This window comes from Protopterus annectens, chromosome 1.part1 (genome assembly GCF_019279795.1).
Source record: "Protopterus annectens isolate FY-2018-M chromosome 1.part1, PAN1.0, whole genome shotgun sequence".
In the NCBI taxonomy this organism is placed as follows: Eukaryota; Metazoa; Chordata; order Ceratodontiformes; family Protopteridae; genus Protopterus; species Protopterus annectens.
Genome location: NC_056726.1, coordinates 803,223,713 through 803,248,386, shown reverse-complemented (window position 1 = coordinate 803,248,386; position 24,674 = coordinate 803,223,713). Strand labels below are relative to the sequence as shown.

The 24,674-nt window shown below is 40.5% G+C and overlaps 1 long non-coding RNA gene across 2 annotated transcripts in view; it reads right to left on the bottom strand.

Moving 5' to 3' along the window:
• Positions 1–364: 364 nt before the first annotated feature.
• The window catches only part of LOC122807227, a 78,973-nt gene continuing 54,663 nt past the window's right edge, over positions 365–24,674 (bottom strand). For both annotated transcript variants that reach the window (XR_006365605.1, XR_006365606.1), the window contains exons 6-7: positions 2,224–2,439; positions 365–919 (exon numbers count right to left, since the gene is read on the bottom strand). This is a non-coding gene — a long non-coding RNA (uncharacterized LOC122807227). The remainder of the gene's footprint in view (positions 920–2,223; positions 2,440–24,674) is intronic.

The window sequence follows — 24,674 nt, the reverse complement described above, 5'->3', positions numbered from 1 at the left end:
GATGCAGCTTGATGGCCACACAAGACAAGGTCAATGAGTCATCTCCTCACAGAAGAAGAAACTGATATGGGTTCCGATGCTTTTCCATAACCCTCTTGACTGCAGCATTTACAACATCCTGAAACCCTCAGTTATAACTTGCCAGGCTGACATGCACTGGGGGCCCACAGGTTTAGAGCCACCCCCCCCACACCTTATGAAGTATTCTAAAACAGCCAGGGGGAGTTCTGAGTTGGTGATCTTAATGTCACCTGGGAGGCTTGCAACCAACTTTCTTCAAGCACTTCTGGATCTACAGCAAAAGAACATAAAAGGGAAATAAATAAAAAGGGGGTGGGGAGAGAAATAAAGACAACCAAAGGACTCATGTTAAATAGCAAATGACTTTATTTTAATGACACAATATATGCAACTGTCATTAACCAGTTATATATCATGCAATTAGTAATGTAATGAGCAATTACTTGCAAGTAGTGAATGAGCTTCAGGTCGACCTTCATTTGAATTATTGCATTTACTGTAATATGACTGAAAAACTGTAGTAATTTCTGCAATGAAATTTCATAAACCATCTGCAGTTAAGAAGTGTAACAGGAAGTACAAGTACTGTTTCACAGTCAGGTATGCTTTCAGTTCCAAAATATTCATTACTGCCATTCTACATTTCCTTCCACTTTAACTGATTTAAAGTCACAGAAAGCTCAATTAATATATTTACAGACCACATAATGATGCTGTAAGTATGAAAGCCTGACAAGAAGAAATCTCTCACATAATTATGACATCTTATTTTATTTTGATGGTATACACGTATCTGTTATTTCCTTTTGTTGAGTAATCCTAATCTTATGGGAATGTGAAACAAATTGGACCTTTATCATCTGGAATTCCTCCATGTTGTATGCCACTTTCTCAGAAGCTGCAAAGATATGAGAAAAATGAAAGAGAATAGAGTCGGTTGCTAATCATGAATATGCATTATGCTTTAGTGGATTGCATTATTTCATATTTCTTTTAGGTTTGTTAACACTGCATAAAGTATGGCAACATCTTTACCCACAACTCCTTTTTCACATTTTTACACATGGGATCGGGGGTGTCACTTCAAAAGTGACAATCATCTAGAGTCAAAGTTTACATTGCCAGCTGGCTAGCCCTGATACATTTAAACATGAGTTGCTCAGCAAGTGATTAAATTATGAAAGTGCTAGGAGGATACTTACAACCTTTTACATCTGGGACCCTGAATCAGTCTCACTGATAAAGTTACAGAATTTTACTAGCTTCTCTAACCTATGAAGAATAACTAGTGCACAATATACATATAAATACATACAAACACACACACACACACACACACACACACACACACACAAATATATATATATGTGTGTGTGTGTGTGTGTGTGTGTGTGTGTGTGTGTGTGTGTGTGAAATATATACGTATATATACATATATATATATATATATATATATATATATATATGTGTGTATATATATATTTGTATTTATCTATATTATGTGCTATTAGTTCTCCTACTAATATTTATAGTTCTGCATTTATACATATATATAAATTTATATATATATCTATATATATCTATATATATATAGACACACACACACACACACACACACACACACACACACACACACACACACACACACACACATACACACACACACACACACACACATATAGATATAGATGTATACAAATATATAGATATAGATATGTATATACACACACACACACACACACACACACACGCGCGCACACACACACACACACTCACACACACACACACACACACACACACACACACACACAGATACTTATCCAGTATATATAACTCCAAAAATAGTGCAGAAACCGAGATGAGGAAACAATCCACAGTTAGAACTTTATTAATCCACCAATAAACGGATATAAATGGATACGGACACTAAAAAGCACAGTAAATGGATTGTTTCCTCATCTTGGTTTCTGCACTATTTTGGAGTTATTGGTTTACTTGTATAGTTTTTTCCACATTTACTTTGGTTATCCAGTATATATACCTACATAACCCCAAGATGTACTTGTCATTGTACCTGCATCCATATAACTGTTACATGCTTCCTCATCAGGTGCTGCATCAACATCAGGTATTCCACAAACTCTGCAAGCACTGCATGCTAAGTGTTGATATCATACCTTCAAGATAGAACAATATATTTACCTGTCACACCTCCCAATAACTCCATCTTAATATATGTCTTCACAGCGTCAGCAGCAGAAACAGCAGCACACTGTGCTACACCACAGCAGGTTGATGTTAACAGCAGAATGCCTTGTCAGTGATGATGCAATTATGATCATTCTCATGACACAGCCTCAGGACATTGGCACACGGTGGTAATGTTGTGCTGGTATGGCACTGCTTGAACCAGACAGCCTTGGGAACATGGGTTGAACTTAGCTAAGCTTGTAAAGGCCCTGGAGCCATTAGCCTACTAACCTCCGATGATCCTATGATCCTATGACCTAGCAGGAGGAGGATAACTTTGTAGGCAGTGACACAGTCTCTCTCACACACACACACACACACACACACACACACACACACACACACACACACACACACACACACACACACACACACACACACACACACACTCAGCATAATGAAAATAAATGGTATTACAATGGAGGTGGCACTGCCACCCCCGGATAAAGAGACTACCTTTTTGGAGGAAGCTGTACCAACTGCAAAACCTCTACATGGGAATGCCAATCAAATACATTTTCACAGTTAGCTCCAGGGACACACAAGGCCATGTCTACCCAACAGCAGATATGCTGTGACATAGTTCATAGTTCAGGCCCAGGCTGTTACCACTGAGAGTCAGCAGGGTAATTAAAGTGCTACAGGGTATATATGAGGAACTTCTCCAATACATGGGAAGGGTAGATGCCAAGGTCAGTGCTATGATGTTCATTACATGTAGTATGAGTGCACACATGGCATCTATGTCAACCTCCATATGAGCAGTAGTAAGGACTTACCAGATATACATCGAGGTAGTAGTCTAGCTTGGGCAGGGTGCAAAGTGTTGGGGTTGCGATTGGCTGATCCAACTTGCTTTTTAATGAATACTGGCTTTTAAAAGTCAGAATTCATTTACTGTCAAACCTGATAAGTATAGCATTATATGTGTGTGGTCTAAACTTGATACATTGTATCAAGCACTTTGTTATTGTCTGAAACAAAAAGATTTTTTTTAAAAACCTGAGCACTGTAGTGCTCTCTGTCAGGTCTAAACTGTAGCAACTGCTTTCTACATTTGTAGCAAGTAGCTTGTTAAAGTTTAAAAGAAGTATTCTTTCTTTCTTTTTTTTTTTTTGTTTTTGTTTTTGTTTTGCAAAATGAGAGGAAGGTGGTTTGGGGGCAGGGTGCAGAAATGTCACCTGACTGGCTTGGTCAGGAGGAAGAGGGGCATGTCATGTATCTGGCCACCTAGTTAGTCTGCCATTTAAAAGAGTTCTAACAGCTGAGAGGCAGTGGGTGTTTTCAGATTGGGTGCTGTGTCTGCAGGAATCTGCAGGAAGCCAGCAGTTTTGCAGAAGTACTTTTTTTAGCACTTCACTTAAAGGGTTGAAGGGGGAAGGGTACTAGTTCATGATACTGGCGCAGGGTTCTGGTTGAGCCAACAACTCTTCTGCTTCAAGGACACAGATGGACATGGCTGAGGGAGTTCCATCCATACAGTGGGTAAGTAGGCCATACACCATTTACATCTCAAGAAAGTGCTGCAGATATTCATGTGGACCCCCCCCCCCAAAAAAAAAATGCAGCCAGGCTTTGTCAGACTTCCCCAACTCATGGTAGAACCTTTCATTCAAGGTCTAGGTCCTGCAGCACTTTTTTGTCACTATCAAAAGGTGCCCCTACGTCCAGTAGATTCCACCATTACCGCAGCTCACCATCAAGCCTCACATGCTAGCACTTGCTCACGATCTCTGGGACCATCTCCCACACTATCTTTAGTGGACAGCTATTACTCTCCCAGAAGTTCCTTTCTGGATATGCCAAGTGCTGTGGTTATTCCTTGTACCTGAAAAACAACACATAGACAATAGCAGGACAAAAAAAAGCAGGAGCAATGATATGTTTCATTATTAAAAAACAGTGAACTTTCTTTCAACAGGTAAATTCAAACTCAGTAAGTAATACTGCTATGAAACACTCGCAGTTTAGACATAAGTATCTTTCATAACAGTACTAAACACTCGGTAATGTAAACACTGGCTCTAGGTGATCTGCTCACCTTGACTAATGCTAATATGATACCTCATTCCATGTCAAGATGGGAAAAAGGGGTTGAAGATGTTGGTGATGACCTGCTGTTCTACACTTCAAAGTCTGCCAGTATGACTAGCACTAGTGCCATTGACCAATGAACACTGTACAAATGATGACATCTAATACCCTCTGAAAAGGAACTTATGTTTATAATGCAAGGAAAAATGCCTGATGTATAGTTTAACAAACAATACAGCTAAATTCCTCATGTTAATGGAAAATTTGTTGAATGACATTTTATAAATGTGTTATTCAATAAATTTGCCATTAACATGATGAATCTAGCTGTTTTGTTTGTTTCTTAGTATTAGAGAGCATCGCCTGTCGAACAATTTGATTTTTTTATGTACAGTTAAAGCTGAGGAAGCACCAATTTATTCGGCATTTATTTTTCTGAAGTGCAGGCAAAATAGGGGGATTGTGGCTGACAAAATTTGCAGATGACTGCAAAATGGGCACCATAACTGACACGCCATCAGACACAGACATCCTCCAGAAAGGTCTCATAGAAATGGATAACTGGTGCCAGAGCCATGGCCTTAAGCTAAATGCCAAAAAATGTGTAGTCATACCCTTTGGGAAAAACAAGGTAACCCCTAATTACCACACAGGTGGTAATCCATTAAACACGGAAGAAGTTATCAGGGACCTGGGGACCCAAGTTGACAGTAACCTCTCTTTTGACACTCACATTGCCAAAGTGGTTAGGAAGACCTTCTACATTGCCCACATGATCATGAAGGGATTCACATCCAGATCAGGAGAGGTCATTGTACCCCTGTACTCTTCACTTATCAGACCAATGATTGAGTACAACGCCCCATTCGGAATGTACCTTACCCGACACCTGCAGCAGTTGGAAAGACCCCGAAAGTTCCTCACCAAAAGGATAAAGGGGCTCAAACATATGTCATACGATGCCCGACTGAAGAAACTCCAGCTCTATTCAGTCGCATACCGTCTGCACAGAGGTGATCTGTGCCTGACATACAAGGCCATGTCCAACCTAGAATTAATGGACATGCTCCACCTCAAAAAATCCAAATCCACCAGAGCCATGAGAGCAAGAGACTTAAACCTCAACACGGATATAAATAGGACGTGCTGGAGGGACAGATTCATCACCCAGAGACTCCCTACACTATGGAACAGAATCCCAGTCCATGTGAGGCAGAGCCCCTCACTGACTCTGTTCAAGAGAAATCTTGACGAGTGGATGGGAGATCGTAGGTTTACCCCGGGAATCATCTCTGTATCACTGCTGGACAGAGGCACAGCAAACTAATATGTATAGTATTCTCATCCTAAGGGGTGGTGAAAGCCACACACACTCTGGCTAGGCTTTTAAATGCCCTAGGGCAGATAGCCTAGTATGAACCTATGAACCTATGAACCTAATTAGAACAGCCCACAGGTAATGCTGCATGCATCAAGTATCATTTTTGTAAATTCTCACTTTTACTAGTTGTCACAAGATTATCTCACAACCATGTATCATGTACAAGCCTGCTGGTGGGATTCCCATGTTACTATCATTAGCTGGCCACCTTCACTATCATTACTGGTGGGACAAATGACAGAGGGAGCTACAATGCTACTGTTTGTGACTGTCCATGGCAAGTGTACACCAGACTGAAGCAAAATCATGTTGTGCAGAATGCAATGGGTAATTAACTCCTGCTTGCAATAGCAGGTACATACTGAAGGGACCCCAAACTCATCCAGGCAATGAAGATGAGTTTTTAGCAGTTCAAATGCTCGCTCAATGACTATCCATGTCTGGGACAAGGTGGTGTTAAAATGTTCCTCATTAGCTTCTAGGTGATTACAGACCAATTTCACTAACCGCAGATTGAGTGGGCAGCCTGCATCACCTGGCAAATGAAACAGGGAGAGGACTTATAACAAAATAGAGGGTGATTACTCAGAATTACCTATGCCACTCTGTAGAAACAAAAATAACTATGGTTATCAGCATTATAATAGTTTATACCTAGCAAGTATGTGACCATTCAGGCATGGTTGGCACAGTGAGCTTGTGTACCAAATATGACAATTGTGGGCACTGCTAGGATTCTGTGCCAACACGTTGGTTATGCATCTCCATGCTTCACATACTACTTGGCAATTGATGGAATGGTAGCCCTCTCTGTTCCTATACCACTCCCTGGTGGTCCAGATGGGCCCATTATAGCAAGCAGCATGCGTGCAATCTATCGCTCTGAGCTTCTCAGGAGAGTGTGCCATTCTATACAAAGCATGCATAGTATAATTTTAGTCCTGTTGTGACACTGGGAAACAGATATGCCCGTCTGTATGTGTCAAGTGTATAGCAAGGAACTGCTGTAGTATCCTCAAGGCAGAAACTGTGAGATATCTAACAATTCTCCCCCCCATTTCCAGTCTGCGGACCATACACATTCATCAAAGCCCATTTTTATGTATGTATTTATTTATTTAACATTTGTTAACTGGGAAAGTCTGACTTGGAACAAAGCCAGTTTTCAGTGGAGGCCCAGCGAGAAATGCTCCAGATGCATGTCTTTGTAATGTGGGAAGAAACTGGAATGCCCAGAGGAAACCCACACAGACATAGGGAGGACATGCAGATTGTGCACAGATGGCACCCCAGCCGAGAATCAAACCGGAGAACCTCTTGCTGTGAGATGACAATGCTACCGCTGCACCACTGTACCGCCATATTTTATCATTGCCCACTCTAAACCTGCCTAATAATTCCTGCTCATCAAAGCTGAGGTGAATAATCATTTGCCTGTATCTTCTACTTGACAGGTTTTGGCATGATAGAAATGATCAACTCACAGCAGGAGATGGCTAAACTGGCAGTAAAAGCAAGCATCTTTGTAGATTGTAAAGTGGACAGAAAAGGCACTGACTTACTTCTTATAACCCATGTACCCATGGTGTCCTTGTGCATAAAAACGTGACTAAGAATTACATAAAGGCTGGAAAATCATGTTATTTGCATAAGATAGTCACAAATTTTCCCTCATTCCTTATTTACATCTCATTATTCACTAATTTGCATAACAGTTTCTCAATCGGCTTCTAACAGCTGCTCTTAAGTGCAGTGACTGCCTCAAATTCACAAAACAAGCTTCTTCGCTGCCGATGCACATACATTCTGCGCTTATATGTATTGATTAAGAATACCACCCTATGTTTTATTTATGGCCATTATGAAAGTAATTTAGATAGGGTCTGTTCAAAAGTTTTTACATGATTATTGCACTTTTATCAATTGCCATTGTGAGTAGGTTATTTGTCTTGTGGTTTGTACATGTGGTTGTTTCTATGTAGGTAAAGTTGAGAGAGTTTTTAAGACAAAATTGATTAGAAGATCAGAGTGAACAAGACACATAAGAGAAAGCAATGTATTTTTAAACAACTATATTTATAAAAACCTGAAAGCATTTTTTTCATTTATTGGAATGGTTTATTATTATTTTTATTTTATTCTGTTTCAGTTTGTTAACAGAAAGTTCAAAATAATCAGTCATCATTTTCATTAGAGATCTGGAACCAAATCTCCAGCAATAGATATTACAAACTTACAGAGTATATACAGATTACTGAAGGGCAATTACAATAAATTACATTTCTTTATAATCAGTGGAACTTGCAGGGCATTCTTGGACTTTTTATGTGAACAAAAACTGGGAAATCGTTGAATATAATTTTTAGTTTATTAAACCCTTTAAATCAGTTATTTATTTGAGTTTAAATCACAATTGGGATGCTTGGCTAGGTTTATAAATGCACCAGTGATAATTAGTCTAATATACACCCATGAACCTAAGAGTATATGGCAAACTGGCAAAGGGTGAATTGCCTGAGTTGTCCTGCTGTGAAACGTAGTATTTCAAGCACTGTAACCCTGGCTAAAAGGAAGAGGCGCAAGATAAAAATAGTTTACTCTTCTTGCAATTGTGTTCAGATTATGCTGGTTCTGTTGTGTAGAGGGACAGAGCTTTGACTGAAGCAACCTGGGTGATGGGAGGAGAATGAAGAGGTATTCCCTTCTTGCTTATCCTTAGGGAGAGGTTGAGGGGTATGTCTTAAGGATGAATCACTTGTGAAGACCAGCTAATTCAAATTGGGAAGATAAAGACTAAATGACTCACAGAAGTGAGTGGTGACGACATGCTGCAACCATTACATGCACTTCCTTTTTTCAAACAAGAAACATCTTTATTAAATTGTCACTTATGTCATAGGCAATCATACATTTATATAAATGGAAACAAACCATATTGACATATTTCTGTTGCAAACATTATACGTTACTTATAATCTATCCAGTCATTGTTAGTCAAACATTAAGTAGTTCATTAAAATCATGCCTCCTTTCCATCCCTGTATGTATTGTTCTCATAGTTCCCATTTTTTCCTATGTAATTTACTCCTACACCTTTCTAAAGATCCCAATTCCAGTAGTTTTATCTGTTACTATATTCACTAGTGCTAGTACATTTGGTTTAGACTTTAATTTCCATTTTCGAGTAAATTGCTTTTTTGGCAGCCACCATAATTAGGCTCAGCAAGGTTTTCCTATGTCCAGGCAATTCCAATTATGCATCAGAAAAATTATTTCCCTAGTTACACCAATTTGCACACTAGTATCTCTGATAGAAATGTCTGCAGGGAATCTTTAGTCTGCCAACTCATCAAACTCCCAGAAAATATGTTCCCATTTATCTCATTCTTCCCCATCATACCTCCAGCATTTGCTGCCTACTAGAGGAACAAGTCTCTGGAATCTACTTGGGGTATAAACATATATATGTAACTATCTTCAACCTAAAATCCTGAATCTTCTAGATTTTGTTGCGTATTTGGGAGACAAACATATATCCCTCTATTACATTTTTGTGAATTGATTATCCAAGCTCTCTTACCATTCCTTTCTAACCTCATCTGATTGATTCTTATAGTTATCATGTAATATCTTGTATACTGTACTAATTATCCTTTAACAGCAGCTTCGGTTCTAGAGTCTACCAAAAACTCTACCATTGCTGGTCTTTCTCTTAGGATCCCCTATTCCTTTCTCTTTGTCTGTACTTTGATATCGGTCCTTGATAAGGAAGGGAATCTCTCTCCTACAGGTCAAATAAATTATTTTCCCATTCTATTGCCTTTCCCTCCCTAATTATTTGCTCCCGATACCTTGATTCCTTTGCCAGTTTTCCCCAGTAAATTTCAATCTCTTCTTACCTATAATCTGTATCCTTAATTGCAGTCATCCCTATTGGCAGCATCTACTTTCTCCATTCCCTTGTTGGCTTAGTTCTTAGAGTATTTTCTGATACTCTATGAATATAATATCCTGAATGGTTATTGTTATTCTCCTTAAGGATCTGCATCCAAAATCTCAGTCTCTCCTTGTTTCTTGACTCCCCTCCATTTCATCATCATCCCTTTCCACTTTGACTTATAGCTTTGTGCATTTGTTATGTATAGGAGCCTTAAATGTATAGCTCTGGAATACCCCTTCAAATCAGTTAATCCCAAACCACCTTGTTCTATTGGAAGGATTTGCTTAACCCACTTCACTCTTGCTGTCTTCCTCTCCCAGATAAAATCCTTCAAATTTTTATTAATTGCTATCAAACCTCTAAACTGTACAGATTTTCACAGAATGTCCAGATTTTGGTCTCATATTTTTGGTCTGTTTTTCATAAAATTGTGGTTCCCTGGCAAATTAGTGGTAAATCATTAAAGACTGAAATTAGAGAATAATGACAGACATGTGAGTTTCAGACTTCATAACCTTCAGAAAATTCATGCTAATACAAAACCTGTTATTTTATTAACTTTCTAAGTTTGTGAGATTGTGAGAGCAATATTTAAAATGTGTCCCTATCTTGGGGCCTTTGTCCCACTTTTACTTATGACTTTGTCCAGATTTCTTGCTCTAGCAGGTTGAGAGGTATAATTGCTATCCAACAAGTTCTCATTTGGTAAAATATGCCTGACTTGTGTATACAACAAAAGGGGCAAAAACATTTTAACTGGTTGTATCTTGCTATCCATAACCATAAAACAGAGCCTTTATTTTCTCAGTTTTTGTATTATCTTTTTAGTCTCTTCCTACATATCTTTGGCTGTCATAACAGAATCCTTTTTATCCATACTCCTAAGTACTCCATTTTATTATGTGCCCATAAATATGAGTATTGCTGAACTAATTCATGCATTGGTACATACTTTACAGTTGTTATCTCTGTTTTATCTTCATTAATTTTGTATTCAGAAAATACATGAAACTGTCTCAAAATGTTCCACAATACTGAAATGCCCTTTTCTGGTTTTATTAGTTAATACCATTGGCAAATAAAGCCAGCTTTTTTCGACTGCTATACCAATTATATTGAATTTGTGTCCATTGATAGTGGTTCTAAATATGATGCAAATAACAAATTGAAAAGAAACTACCATTGCCTGGTTCCTCTGCTCAAACAGAACTTATCATAGAGGAACCCACACAATTTAATTTTCATCTACGATCCCTCATATATCCACCTAGTCAACCATATACTGTTATCAGGGGCTGCAAATGCTTTCATTGCCTTACTCTTAAACTCCCAGCTTCCTCTGCTGAATGTTTTCTTTGCATCAAGACCCACCAACAATGGTTGTATTTTCTTAATTCTGCTACCCCCTGGATCATCAGCCAAGTGCATGCCTCCCCTCTAGAAAACCACTTTGATCCATATCTATCAATTTTGGAATCACTGTTGCCATTATTTTAGCCATTACAGACATAAACACTTTATAATCATGATTTATAGTTGTAATGGGCCTATATGAAGCTGGATCTGATGGGACTTTACCGTCTTTAGGTATTACAGCCACCACCGCTTTCTTCCAGGATGTTGGTGCTTTTTCTCCTTTTAAAATACTGTTGAACAAAACCTTCCAGATATTTATCAATTTCTTTCCTCATAGCTTCCAAACTTCCACAGGAATACTATTTATTCATGGGGAGTTTCTTGTAGATTGGTGGGGGTCTATATTATATTCTCGAACGCTGACAATATCAAAGCTGATATTGTGGACACGACACTAGCGAAAGCGCACATCGAACATGTAAATGGAAATCTCCGTAAGGGGAGATTTCTCTTTACTGCAATGTAGTGCGGTCTTGGAGTTGGTATATTTAAGTAGCGGGGGGTGTGGGGGATGCAGCCCCCACATGGGGGGGTGCAGGGGCACTTGCCCCCTGCTTAAACCCATTAGGGTACTTTTTTTCTTTTTTTTCATTGTTATTATAAGTTTGATGTTTGAAGTCATTGACCATATGGTGTCGACCATATGGTGTTCGATGTTTTCAACCGTCGATCTTATAATATAGACCCAATTGGTTATACATCACCATTTTTATCTCATATCCTCCTATTCTAACTGTTAATAATTGAGCCTCCTCTACCTCTAACCTTGACATAGTTAATTCTTCTATAAACATTTCCATGTGTACCTTTTCTTGATTTCCATATTTCTCTACTTTATACAGATTTTCATAACATTTCTAAAATATTTCTAGTACCTCTACAGGATCTCTAGTTATCTTCCTTGTTACAGGCAAACTAAGCTTGGTGACACCCCTTTCTACTTTCTGTTGCCTGAGTCATTGTGCTAAATGTTTTTTGTGAGGAAGAGTTATTATAAAAAAAGTTGCTTAACAGCAGTATTTCTAAACTCATGCATATTAAGTAATCCCTTATTTTCTGCTTAGCATTCTGTAATTACTCCTCTTCTTGTTTTGTGAGATTCCTTCTATTCTGCAATACTTTAACCTTTCTCAGTCCACCTAAATAATTCTTATTATTTCTTAACCATATTTCTCTTTCTTTTATTTCAACACTAATTTTGAAATGCACTTTGATTTTATCCCACTCCCTAGCTATATTTTCAAAATACATTTTTATTTTGTCTACTAATTCCCAAATAATTTCTACAACCCATTCCTTAAATCTCTCTCTTCTTAACAGATAGGTGGGAAAGCATCAGTGTGTCTTTTTATTTCATTACCCTGCATTTTTATTTTAGTTATTATTAGCTTGTGATCTGAAATAGTTATTGCATGCATATCAAAACTTTCAATTAAATGCACATATTCCTGTGTAATATAATTTCTATATAGCCTAGTCTAGTTTTTGTACCTTGGGGAATAATATGTAAATTTACTCCAAACTCCTACTACTGAATTCACATCTTACATGCCAAACATTTTTTCTAAATTTCTTAAAAAATCTACCATCTTTTGTTATATTTTCCCTTTTGGGCCCCCCAGATACATTCTTACTGCTGCAAATCAAATTTCATTTTACACCTATAGTAATATTTCCTCTTGTATGCTGATTATTTCTCCCAGAATTTTCTTAAGCGCCATTATAGTAGTATTAGGTAGAATATAAATACATGCCAATGTAATTCTCCTCCCATGCCAGTATCCCCTTAGTACAACAAAGCTACCTTTGTTTTCTTTTCCCCTCTTCTATTACTACTAGAGCTCTTCTTGCAATTAATATAAGTAGTTCCCTTTTCCTTTGTTTCTGATATTCCACTGAATAACCATACTGTAATCCTTTCTTATCAAATTCAGTTATTTCCAAATATGTCTCCTGCAGCATAGTTATTTGGACTTTGCATTTTTTAATATGGTTCACTGCTCTTTCTTTTTCTATGTATATCTGTGAGACCACTCACATTTAAATATAATATAGAAATCTTTGTCATTATGTTTAGAAGTTATTACTCCCACCCGTTACATGTAACAGCTTTTTTTTAAATGTCTGCTTTCAGCTTTTGTTTTACATGCATATACTAATGTTTGTCAGGTTGATCTTTTATATAGTTGTTTCTTGTAATAGCCATTTGAACCTGTGTTACATCTTGCAAAACGTTTTGTTTTAGCGAAAGGCCTCAAACAAAAAAAATACCACATAATACCCCTAAAACCTACTATGTACATCTTCAGATATTGAAGTTTAACACTCCTAATAGGAACTATTGTCCCAGACTGCCAGCCACACTCATAGCCTTGGATTAACCTACAAAGAAGGTCATCTATGCTAAGATGTATGGTACAGCCTGTGCTTCTTCTTCCACTAAGTGCTGTCTGTTTTTGTCTTATCTTTATTCCTCTCCCAGATTAGAAAAAAAACACTTGAATTCTTTCAAAAACATTATCTCCAAGCCATTGAATGAAATAATTATTCTGTTTTTATTGCCCCTTATCAGATTGTCTCCATAGATAAATGAAAGTTAGATACAGAGTTTCCTCTACTTTACTTCTCTTATGTGTGGTGTACAGTCAGTAATCATTTTTCACAAACACTCTCCTATCTTATACTTTTATTACTTTGTCCTTCTGCTACAGTTTTGTCTCAATTATTTTCTAGAGGAAAACTTTTTATTATATCCAGTGTTCTTTTTTATTTATTTGCTTCCTCTTAAAATGTGTTATTAGATCAAGCCAACAGCCTTAATCCAGTCATCCCCTTACACAAGAGTTAGAAAAAGAATATAATTTTTTCTTGTATCATGCTCTGTTGTACAGACTTTTCTTTTCTTTTTACATTGCATTGCCTACATTTCTTCAAACAGAACAAGGAGAAAAAATGAAGGGGGAAAAATAGGGGCACCTATTTACTTTGGTATCCCTATTACATCTGGAAGTAACTGAGAAAGCCTTACTTTATAGCAAGTAGGTTATGTCATGCATTATAAAATTACTTCAGTTAAGAACAACGCTTTGTTATACTTACAGTTAACTCTTTCCTTCATCTTTCCCTCTCACAGATGCTCTTCCAGACATTAATGGCATGAAGTAGGGCATATGCTTTGGAGTCCTCTACAAGAGTTATGTACTTACCATAACTGGGCATCTGTGTTATCCTATGTCTTCATTCATCACCACAGAGTCTTGGATCCAACATCAGATCCGAGCAGGCAATATACAACAGACAGGTTGAAGGCTCTGGCTCCTCCCTCTCCTATAATGCCCTGTTGCTCTCTAATCCCCAGATCGTGTTTACCATCATGTTCCTGAGTTATTCCCACCAAGGTAGAGAGAAACCCATTCCAATGTCCTCCAATGTCCTCCACTAGAAAAACAAGAGGGAGACAGTGAGGGGTGTGTGATTAATGAAGACACAGGATAACACAGATGCCAGGTTATGATAAGTACATAACTCTTTATCTGACGCTATCCATGTCTTCATTCATCACCAGAGAGTCAGAGTCCCCAGCTACCAAACTTCCTGGGAGGCCTCAAGGAAGGACATGCCAGAGCACTGTGGAGCCAAAAGAAGCCCTACTCCTACAAATTAAATCCAGTTTGTAATGGAATATAAAGGTGTGAGGATTAGACCAAGTGGTAGCAGCACATATATCATCAATAGAAAGCCTTGCTATGAAAGCTGAAGAAGTGGCCACAGATCTAGTAGAATGGGATCTGACATGGCCCAGAACATTCATGTGATTCAGATTACAGACCATAGAGATGCAGTTAGAAATCCATTTTGAAATAATGACTTTAGAGACTGGAAGGCCATGCCTGTTATCAGAGAAGGCCAAGAAAAGCTGTTCTGACTTATGAAAATCCTTAGTCCTATGCAAGTAGAAACAAAGCTGTCTGTGAACATCCAAGATATGAAGGATATACTCCCCTCTGTTGGAGTTGTTGGGAAAAATACTGGAAGCCAAATGCATTGATTAAGGGTCAACCTGGAAGCAGCCTTGAGTAAGAAAGAGGAATTTATTCTCAGAGAGACCCTCTCCTTGTGAAAGGTCATATAAGGAGGAGTAATCGAAAGAGCTTGTAATTCTTAAACCCTCCTAGCTGAAGTGATAGCAACCAGAATGGCTGTCTTCCAAGACAAAAACATGAGATCACAGGAACTGGCAGGTTCAAAAGAGCTACTAGTCAGAGATTGCAAAACCAACATGAGGTCCCAAGGAGGTGAAGTGTCCTTAACTGGAAGATGAAGAAGGAAGACCCATCTCATAAATGCCATACAAAGCCTAGATGAAAAGGTGGGATGGGAGCTCTTGTGAATATTAGAAACCACTGCCAACTGAAGCTTAAAAGTGGAAAAACTCGACCCATCTTGAAAAAGGGAGGACAGGAACAAAAGTATATCAGGGACCAAGGCAGACAAATTTCTGCTTCTGGCCCATATGGAAAACGTTTTCCATTTACTGCTGTATACTTTCCTGGTAGAGGGTTTTTGGGAGGCAAAAATTATACATTTAATGGGGACACTAACCTGGACTATTTAATTATCACTGGAACTAGAAAATTGATGCTGTTAGCTGAAGGGTCTGAAGGTTTGGGAGAGGGAGCCCCGATGAGTGAGAAATCAGATCCTACTGGGGATCCAGAATCCATGGCAGATACTTCAGATGAGACCTGATGAAGGAAAACCACAGTTGATGAGGCCAGAAAGGGGCAGTGAGTATCAAAGATGTCCTCAGGCATTGAGCTTTCTGCAAGACCTTAGGTATTAAGGGAACAGGACGGTAAGTGTAGATGAGACTCAGAGGCCAATTGTGGACTAAATCATTCCTTGGAGACTCTCAGAGAGGGAATCAGAGCAAAATGCCTGTTGCATTTGTGGTTGATCAGAGAGGAAAAAAGGCCACAGCATGACTGACCCCAACAGTTGAAAATCTTATTCACCACCGAAGGATTGAGAGACCACTCATGAGGACTCAAAAGGATCTGCTGAGCCTGTTGGCCAACACATTGGAATCCCTGGGTATGTGCATTGCAATAAGGAGGTGGCCTGGAGTTACAGCCCATTCCTACACTCTCATGGCCTCTCTACACAGTGGGTAAGGGTGTGTTCCCCTTTGTTTGTTGACATACCAGACAACTGACATGTTGTCTGTCTGGATTACAACCATCCCTAGAGGGAGGCAGTCCTGGAGGTCTTGCAACAATATAAGAACTGTCCTCATCTCTAGAACTTTTATATTCAACTTGGTCTCTATTGGGAACTACGTGTCTTGGATGGTCTTCCCCTGAAAATGCCCCCCACCCCTGGAGGGAGGTGTCTGTAGTCACAGTGGCCATGAGTGGAGGGAGAGAAAAGGGCCTGCCTAAAGAGAGATCCTATGACTGAAGCCACCACAGAAGGTGAGTCTGCACACAGGCATCAGTTTTATGGTCATATACAGAGGATGAAGAAGAGCCAACCATTGGACCGCTAAGGTGCATTACAACACACACATGTGATACCTGGCCAGAGGAATAAAGAAAATGAATGAGGCCATGGAAATGAGAGTCTGAAGAGCTAAAAGAACTGGGGGGCGGGGCAAGGCAGGTCCAAAAGCTGTTTGATCTGTTCCTGAATCAATTGAATTCGATGCAGAGGGAAAAGTTGCAATCTCCGACATGGAGTCCAACTGAACCCCTATGAACTTTAACCATTGAGTGGGGATGAGGTTGGATTTTGCCAGGTTGATGGTTATAGCAAGATGGAGGAAGAGGGTAAGAAGATACTCAGTCACCTGTGTCAGTCAATGCCTCAAAGGTGCCACAAGTAGCCAATCATCAAGGTACAGAAAGACCTGGAATCCCTGCAAGCACAGGTGAACCACTACCACTACCATACATTTATTAAACACCCAGGGGCTGTAGCGAGATCAAAGGGTAGGGCTCTGAACTGATAATGATTGGCCCCTAGCCAGAAGTGAAGATGTCTCCTGGAACACCTGTCTATCTTGATGTGATAGTAGGCATCCTGGAGATCTATTGGCCACATCCAGTCATCCCTGCATAATAAGGGCAGAATGGACTAAGCAGTGACCATTTGGAACTTTGACTTCTTGACTGAAGGACTGAGCTTGCTGAGATCTAAAATAGGATGTAGGTTCCCCCATCTTTATTGGCACTAAAAAGAAGTGAGAGTAAGTACCCTATCCTCTTTTGTCCTGCTGGGAGATCTTGGATGGCTATTTTTAGAAGAAGCTGTTAAACTTCTTTGAAGGCTAACTCCCTCTGACTGGGTGAAATGATTGGGAGATACTGTCTCACTGGAGGAGGTTCTAAAAAGGGAATGAAATATCCCCTGGAAACAATATTTAACACCAACTGATCAGAAGTGATTTTTGTCCAAGCTAGCGGGTGTAGGGAAATGTGGTCCCTGAATGCCTCCAGGGCAGAGCAGCCAGGCAACACTTCAGGAGTACAGAAAGGGCTGCTCAGAAAAGGGTTCCCCGGAGCTCTGATTTTGTGGACCCCCCCCCCCCCACCAAGAGGGTGTCATCATCCATTGAAGCGTCTTCCCTGCCACTGGAAGACGATTCATCCAGAGAGTCTTGAAAGGGAGACTGCACCTTCCAGAACCGCATCTTTCTGGTTCCCCATTGGGTCTTTGAGAAGGACCTCTAGGGGGCCAAAAGCTTGATTCCTAATGCAGACAGAGTCTTCCCTTCCTACTCTCTGTGGATCAAAGTGTTCTTCTTGGAGGGTCCAAAGAGAGTGGAAACATTGAAGGGAGCATTAGTAAATGATGCCTTAAAGTGTTCTTTGAACCCACACAAACAAAGAAAGGCATGATGCCACAAGGCAATGCCCATGCTCTCAGCTTGAGGGGTAGCCTGAGAAACATCTACCTGAGGTTCTTCACTGACAATAACTCTGCAAGAGAGGTGGAGAGTTCTTGAACCAAATCCCTTTGGAGGCAGATAAAATGTGCCAAATAGTTAGTCACCCTCAGTCCAAAGGTAGCTGAGGTGTATACCCCTTTCCCAAAATGGTCTATCACCCAGGGCTCCCTGTCTGGGGGATGGACTGTGGAGCTCTGCTCTGCTAGCTCCTTCTTCATGGTGATGGCAACCATGATGACACTGACTGGTACACCCTTGCTCCAGAATAAATGGTTCACAAGGGGACTAAGGAATTTGTTGACCCTCTTTGGAACAGGCTCCACCATGTCTTGTTCCAGCCAGGCCCTGCTGGCAATCAGGTCCACTAACTCATCAGCAGTGGGGACACCTAGGAGGTAGAGGGGACTATCGCGAAGGCCTTCAAAAATACAGAATCCTCTGATTAGGGGGTTGGGAAGACCATCTGCCCTTTTGTTTTAGGAGATCAAGGATGTCTCCAAAGGAGATATCATTGGGCAGAGATCTGGGTGACCCATTTCCTTTCTTGAGGTCCGTATCCTCTGTGAAGGACTCCACCGTGGAGTCCAAGTGCCTACTCTTGCACTTTCTCTTATGATGAATCTCCTCCACTGGGGGCTCTGGGGAGGACTCGGAAGAGATAGGGATTCCCAGAGGGGAGGAAATTCCCTGAAGGCTTGATTGGGAGGATAACCAGAACAGGAAGTGTGGCTCACCAGTTGAGGTAGAGAGAGGGCAGGAGGGAACCGGAGGTGTAGCAGAGGAAATTCCCGACCTGGAAAAGGTCCTCTCTACCACTCAGATGGTCAAGGGGCTGTAAGTGGTCCTGTCCCCATGTCTGAGGGTGACGTCTCCCAGAGAGGAGGAATGAGCCCAGAAAATGCCCCCCAAAACCCACAGATGATACCAGTCTGGAGATATCAGAAGCCAAAGCTCTGAGAGGAAGGAATTGGTCTGAAAAGATGGTACTAGACTTCCCAAAGAGCCGGCATTGAATGCCAAGGCACAGGCTCGCCCTGCTCCATGGGTGGCATCGGAATCTGGCTGCAAACTTCCTGGTCCCTGGAATCCAGACCCAAAGTGTTTGGATGAGGAGAACAAGAAGCTGGTGGGGAAGAGGTTCACCTGGCCAGATGGGCAGCAGAAGCCAGGAGACCAAACTCTATTTGGACCTTGGGAAAACTCATCATCATCCTGTCTGTGTCTGAGGGCAGAAGGCTCCTAAATAACCTGGAGGACGAAGAGAAGTGGGTCGACTTGGAAGGAAACCTTCCTGACCTACTGCTAGGCTCCAGGGAAAGGCTCTAATGCCTCAGAGCCAACAGTGGTCTCTGCTTGAAGTGGAAGGGACTGCAGGTTTTTCCAAGATTATGATTGGATCTGACATTCCTGTCAGATCCAAATGCTTAGGTGGATCAGCTGCTGGATCTGACATACTGGTCAGATCTGGGGCTGGCCCCACCTTGGTCAGATCTGAGGGCTTCTGATTCAGGAAAGACCTGGATCTGACCTTGGAGCCGAAGCAGATGAGACCGGGATCAGATCCAGGGACTTAGGATCCGACAGTCGTGGTTTCTTGGCACGAACTGGAAAAGAAGAAGGGGCCTTCCTCTTTGGGTCAGAAGAAGAAGCCTTTGAGGGGGAAAGAAAAGGACCCCCTTTCCCTTACCCTTAAGAAACAACTTGTTGAGGTGCTCCACTAAAACCCTGGGGTTAAATGGAGTACAAAGGTCATGCTCAACCTCCAGGTATGGAGCACCCAAGCAATAAACAAATTTCTAGTGCATATGAATAAGGCTTTTTCCCAACCACATGAGGAGCACTTCTTCAATCCAGCAGGTCTATCAGACATTGTAAACTCACTCAAAGTATAATGAATGCTAAGAAAACTATGAACAAAGCTCTAATTGCTAACAGAAGAAAAAGGGTGGCCAAAGCCCCCCCACACACACACACTGACACAACTAGACTAAGTGACTAACTAACTGGAGAGGAGGATCTACTCTATAAAACATTTCAAATTAGACTATCCTACATTAACACACTACAAAACTACAAAAAAACTAAAAGAAAAATTGAAAATTCTGTACTTAACAGCCAGAGCCAGAGGAACATGTCTGCACCACAAGCACGGCAAATGACAAATGGGGATTAGAGAGCAACAGGGTATTATGAGAGAGGAAGGAGTCAGAGCTTTGGATCCATCTGTTGTATATTGCCAGCTCGGATTTGATGTTGGATCCACGACCCTGTGATGGTGAATGAAGACATGGATAACATCATATCAGAAATGTCTAGTATTTCCAAGTTTTCTTGTTTTTTCATGTTTTGCATACATAATTAATGCTTTGTAATCCAACTTTCATTTGTCAATTTCCAAGTTGCTGGTTTTCTTCCTGTTGATCTCCATCTCTCAGATCCAGTCTCTGCATTATTTCCAATGTACTCCTGGTTCTTTAATCAACTCTTGTGCTTTTTCTGTCTATCAAGCATTTTCTTTTGAAACACTGAAAAGGGTTTCACTGGCACAGTCTCTCTATGGGCTTTATTACCAGAAGTACAAGAAGCAGAATTTCCTTCTATTTTATAGCTCGCTTCTTGTCGTACAAACTTGTGTATTTTTCAGAACTTTGAATGTTGGCAGTATGACTGGTATAGGCAGAGAGCTAGCCAATATGATGGACAGAAGGAAGGTTGGTATATTGTGTGTACAAGAGACCAGATGGAAGGGGAGTAAGGCTAGGTGTATCGGATGTGGGTTCAGCCTGATTTATCATGGTGTGGATGGGAGGAGAAATGGCATAGGAGTTATCCTGAAGAAACAGTATGCTGAGTGTTTTGGAGGTGAAAAGAGTGTCGGACAGAGTGATGTTTATGAAGCTGGAAATTGATGGTGTAATGATGAATGTTGTTAGTGCATATACTCCACAAGTTGGGTGTGCGATGGATGAGAAAGAAAAATTTTGGAGTGAGTTGGATGAAGTGGTGATGACTGTACCCAAGGGTGAGAGAGTGGTGATTGGAGCAGATTTCAGTGGGCATTTTGGTGAAGGGAACTGAGGGGATGAGGAAGTGATGGGTAGGTATGGTGTTAAACAAAGGAATGCAGAAGATCAGATGGTAATGGATTTTGCAAAAAGGATGGACATGGCTGTGGTGAATACATATTTTAGCAAGAGGGAGGAGTATAGGGTGACATACAAGAGTGGAGGAAGATGCACACAGGTGGATTATATCTTATGTAGAAGGGCCAGTTTGAAGGAGATTGGAGACAGTAAAGTGGTGACCGGAGAAAGTGTAGTTAGGCAGCATAGGTTGGTGGTTTGTAAGATGATGTTGGTGATCAAGAAGAGGAGGAGTGTGAGGGCAGCACCAAGGATCAAATGGTGGAAATTGAAAAAGGGTAATTGCGAGGTGGAGTTCAGGGATGAGTTAAGACAGGCACTGGGTGGCAGTGAAGAGTTACCAAATAGCTGGGTAACTACAGAAGAGCTAGTAAGGGAGACGGCTAGAATGGTGCTTGGTATGACACCTGGACAGAGGAAGGACGACAAGAAAACATGGTGGTGGAAAGAGGAAGTACAGGAGAGTATACAGAGAAGGAGGTTGGCGAAGAAGAAGTGGGATTGTCAGAGAGATGAAGAAAGTAGACAGGAGTATAAGGAGATGAGGTGCATGGCAAAGAGAGAGGTGGCAAAGGCTAAGGATAAGGCATATGAAGAGTTGTATGAAAGGTTGGACACTAAGGAGGGAGAAAAGGAACTGTACCGATTGGCTAGACAGAGGGACCAAGCTAGTAAAGATGTGCAGCAGGTAAGGGTGATAAAGGATAATGAGGGAAACATACTCACAAGCGAGGAGTATGTTGAGCAGATGGGAAGAGTACTTTGAGGGGATGATGAATGAAGAGAATGAGAGGGAGAGAAGGTTGGATGATGTGTGGATAGTGAATCATGAAGTGCAATGGATTAGCAAGGAAGAAGTAAGGATAGCTATGAAGAGAATGAAGAATGGAAAGTCTGTTGGCCCAGATGACATACCTGTGGAAGCATGGAGGTGTTTAGGTGAAATGGCAGTGGAGTGTTTAACCAAATTGTTTAATGAAATCTTGGAAAGTGAGAAGATGCATGAGGAATGGAGAAAAAGTGTTTTGGTACTGATTTTTAAGAGTATGGGTGATGTGCAGAGCTGTAGTAACTACAGAGGGATTAAATTGATCAGTCACAGCATGAAGTTATGGGAAAGAGTAGTGGAAGCTAGGTTAAGAAGGGACCTGATGATTAGTGATCAGCAGTATGGTTTCATGCCGGGAAAAAGCACTACAGATGCGATGTTTGTTCTGAAGTGTTGATGGAGAAGTACAGAGAAGGTCAGAAGGAGTTGCATTGTGTTTTTCTAGACTTAGAGAAAGAATATGACAGGGTGCTTGTGGTATTATATGAGGAAGTCGGGAGTGTCAGAGAAGTATGTAAGAGTGGTACAGGATATGTACGAGTGTAGTGTGACAGTGGTGAGGTCTGCAGTGGAAGTGACAGATGCATTTAAGGTGGAGGTGGGATTACATCAAGGATCAGCTCTGAGCCCTTTCTTATTTTCAATGGTGATGGACAGGTTGACAGATGAGATCAGACAAGAGTCCCCGTGGACTATGATGTTTGCAGATGACATTGTGATCTGTAGTGAAAGTGGGGAACAGGTGGAGGAGACCTTGGAGAGATGGAGATATGCTCTAGAGAGAAGAGGAATGAAGGTCAGCAGGACTAAGACAGAATATATGTGTGAATGAGAGGGAGGATAGAGGAATGGTGAGGATGCAAGGAGTAGAGGGGGCGAAGGTGGATGAGTTTAAATACTTGGGATCAATAGTTCAGAGTAATGGTGAGTGTGGAAGAGAGGAGAAGAAGAGAGTACAGGCAGGATGGAGTGGGTGGAGAAAAGTGTCAGGAGTGATTTGTGACAGACGAGTACCAGTAAGTGTGAAAGGGAAGGTCTACAACAGGGTAGGCAGTGAGACCAGCTATGTTATATGGGTTGAAGACAGTGGACTGACAAAAAGGCAGGAGTTAGAGCTGGATGTGGCAGAGTTAAAGATGTTAAGATTTGCACTGGGTGTGACGAGGGTGGACAGGATCAGGAATAAGTATATTAGAGGGTCAGCCCAGGTTGGAAAGTTTGGAGGCAAAGCCAGAGAGGCAAGATTACGTTGGTTTGGACATGTGTTGAGGAGTGATGCTGAGTATATTGGGAAAAATATGCTAAGGTTGAAGCTGCCAGGTAACAGGAAAAGAGGAAGGCCTAACATAAGGTTTATGGATGTGGTGAGAGAGGACATGCAGGTGGTTCGTGTGACAGAGCAAGATGCAGAGGGTAGGAAGAAATGAAAACAGATGATCTGCTGTGGCGACCCCTAACTGAAAAATCCAAAAGAAGATGATGAAGAAGATGATGAGGTTCTGCATCAAAAATGATTTTGACCCTTCAGGAAAGAATATTCTGAAAATAGCTGGATACAGCAGCTTGAATCTCACATCTGCTTCTCGACAGACAATCCCTGACTATTGGAATAAATGTATTCTTCTTGTGCCTGGTGTAGAGTGAGTAATCATTTTCCACAAACACTGTACTGTATCCCACTTTTAGCACTTTGTCCTTCTACCACAATTTGTCAAAATCAACTCTTTCTGATAGTATGCTTACATCTTTCCTGTTAACAGTCTAGGCTGCTTTCTCATGGTCAAGTTTGCAATTAACAACTCCTGCTGTGGAATACCAGTCCAGTTGCTTATCTGTGCTTTCATAAAATTTATACAATCTGTTCCTTCCAGCATTCTCTGTTACAGCAGATGATCTCAGGTTTTTCCTATGTGCTCATTCCTTTAATTCCGTTATTTTTTGAAATGTCTCTTCTTGAACAGTTTCATACTCAGCCACCCTTTTCTTCATTTCGATCTCTGCTTTTTGCAGTTTTATCACCTCATCTGAATATCTATTTAAAGCAGCTTCTATTTTTTCCATCCTTTTGTTATTTGAGTTGATATACTCCTTCAGTGTTTCATTTATTTTAATCAGCTCTGAGTACATTTGACTAGTTTTCCTCTAAACTATTGAAAGTCATGTCTTGCATTGCTTTTTTGCTGAAAAGCTGGAGAATTCTTCCCAGTTACTGTTATCTCCTCACCTTTTGTGATTAACTTTCATTCGGGTTCACTGAATTTCTTTTTTTGCTGGCATCCAGGCAATGCATTTACTAGTCAATTACTGAAATTTACCCAAAAGGACAAGCTCACTGGATCTCCTTTCTGAGTTTCTGTTTTCACACTGGGAGAGCTGAAAAGAAGCTGCTACACAGTGTGCAGCCATCATATTTATTTATTTACTGACATTTGTTTACTGGGAAAGTCTGACTAGTCCATTTCCAGAGGAGGCTGGAGAGAAAAGCTTCAAATTACAAAGCATTTGAAGAACAATACTTTTACAGTCTTCAAAAATAAAACAAAAACATCTGCAGTTTTAATAATTATAACAAATTAGACATAATATAAAAACACTGCCTAAGAATCAATAAAAGGTGCATGACAATTGTTTAATATTTAGAGAAATGTTTAGGCAGTTTGTAGAGAAATTAAAGGTAAGTTAGTTTAATACAAATAGGAATTGTGATATGA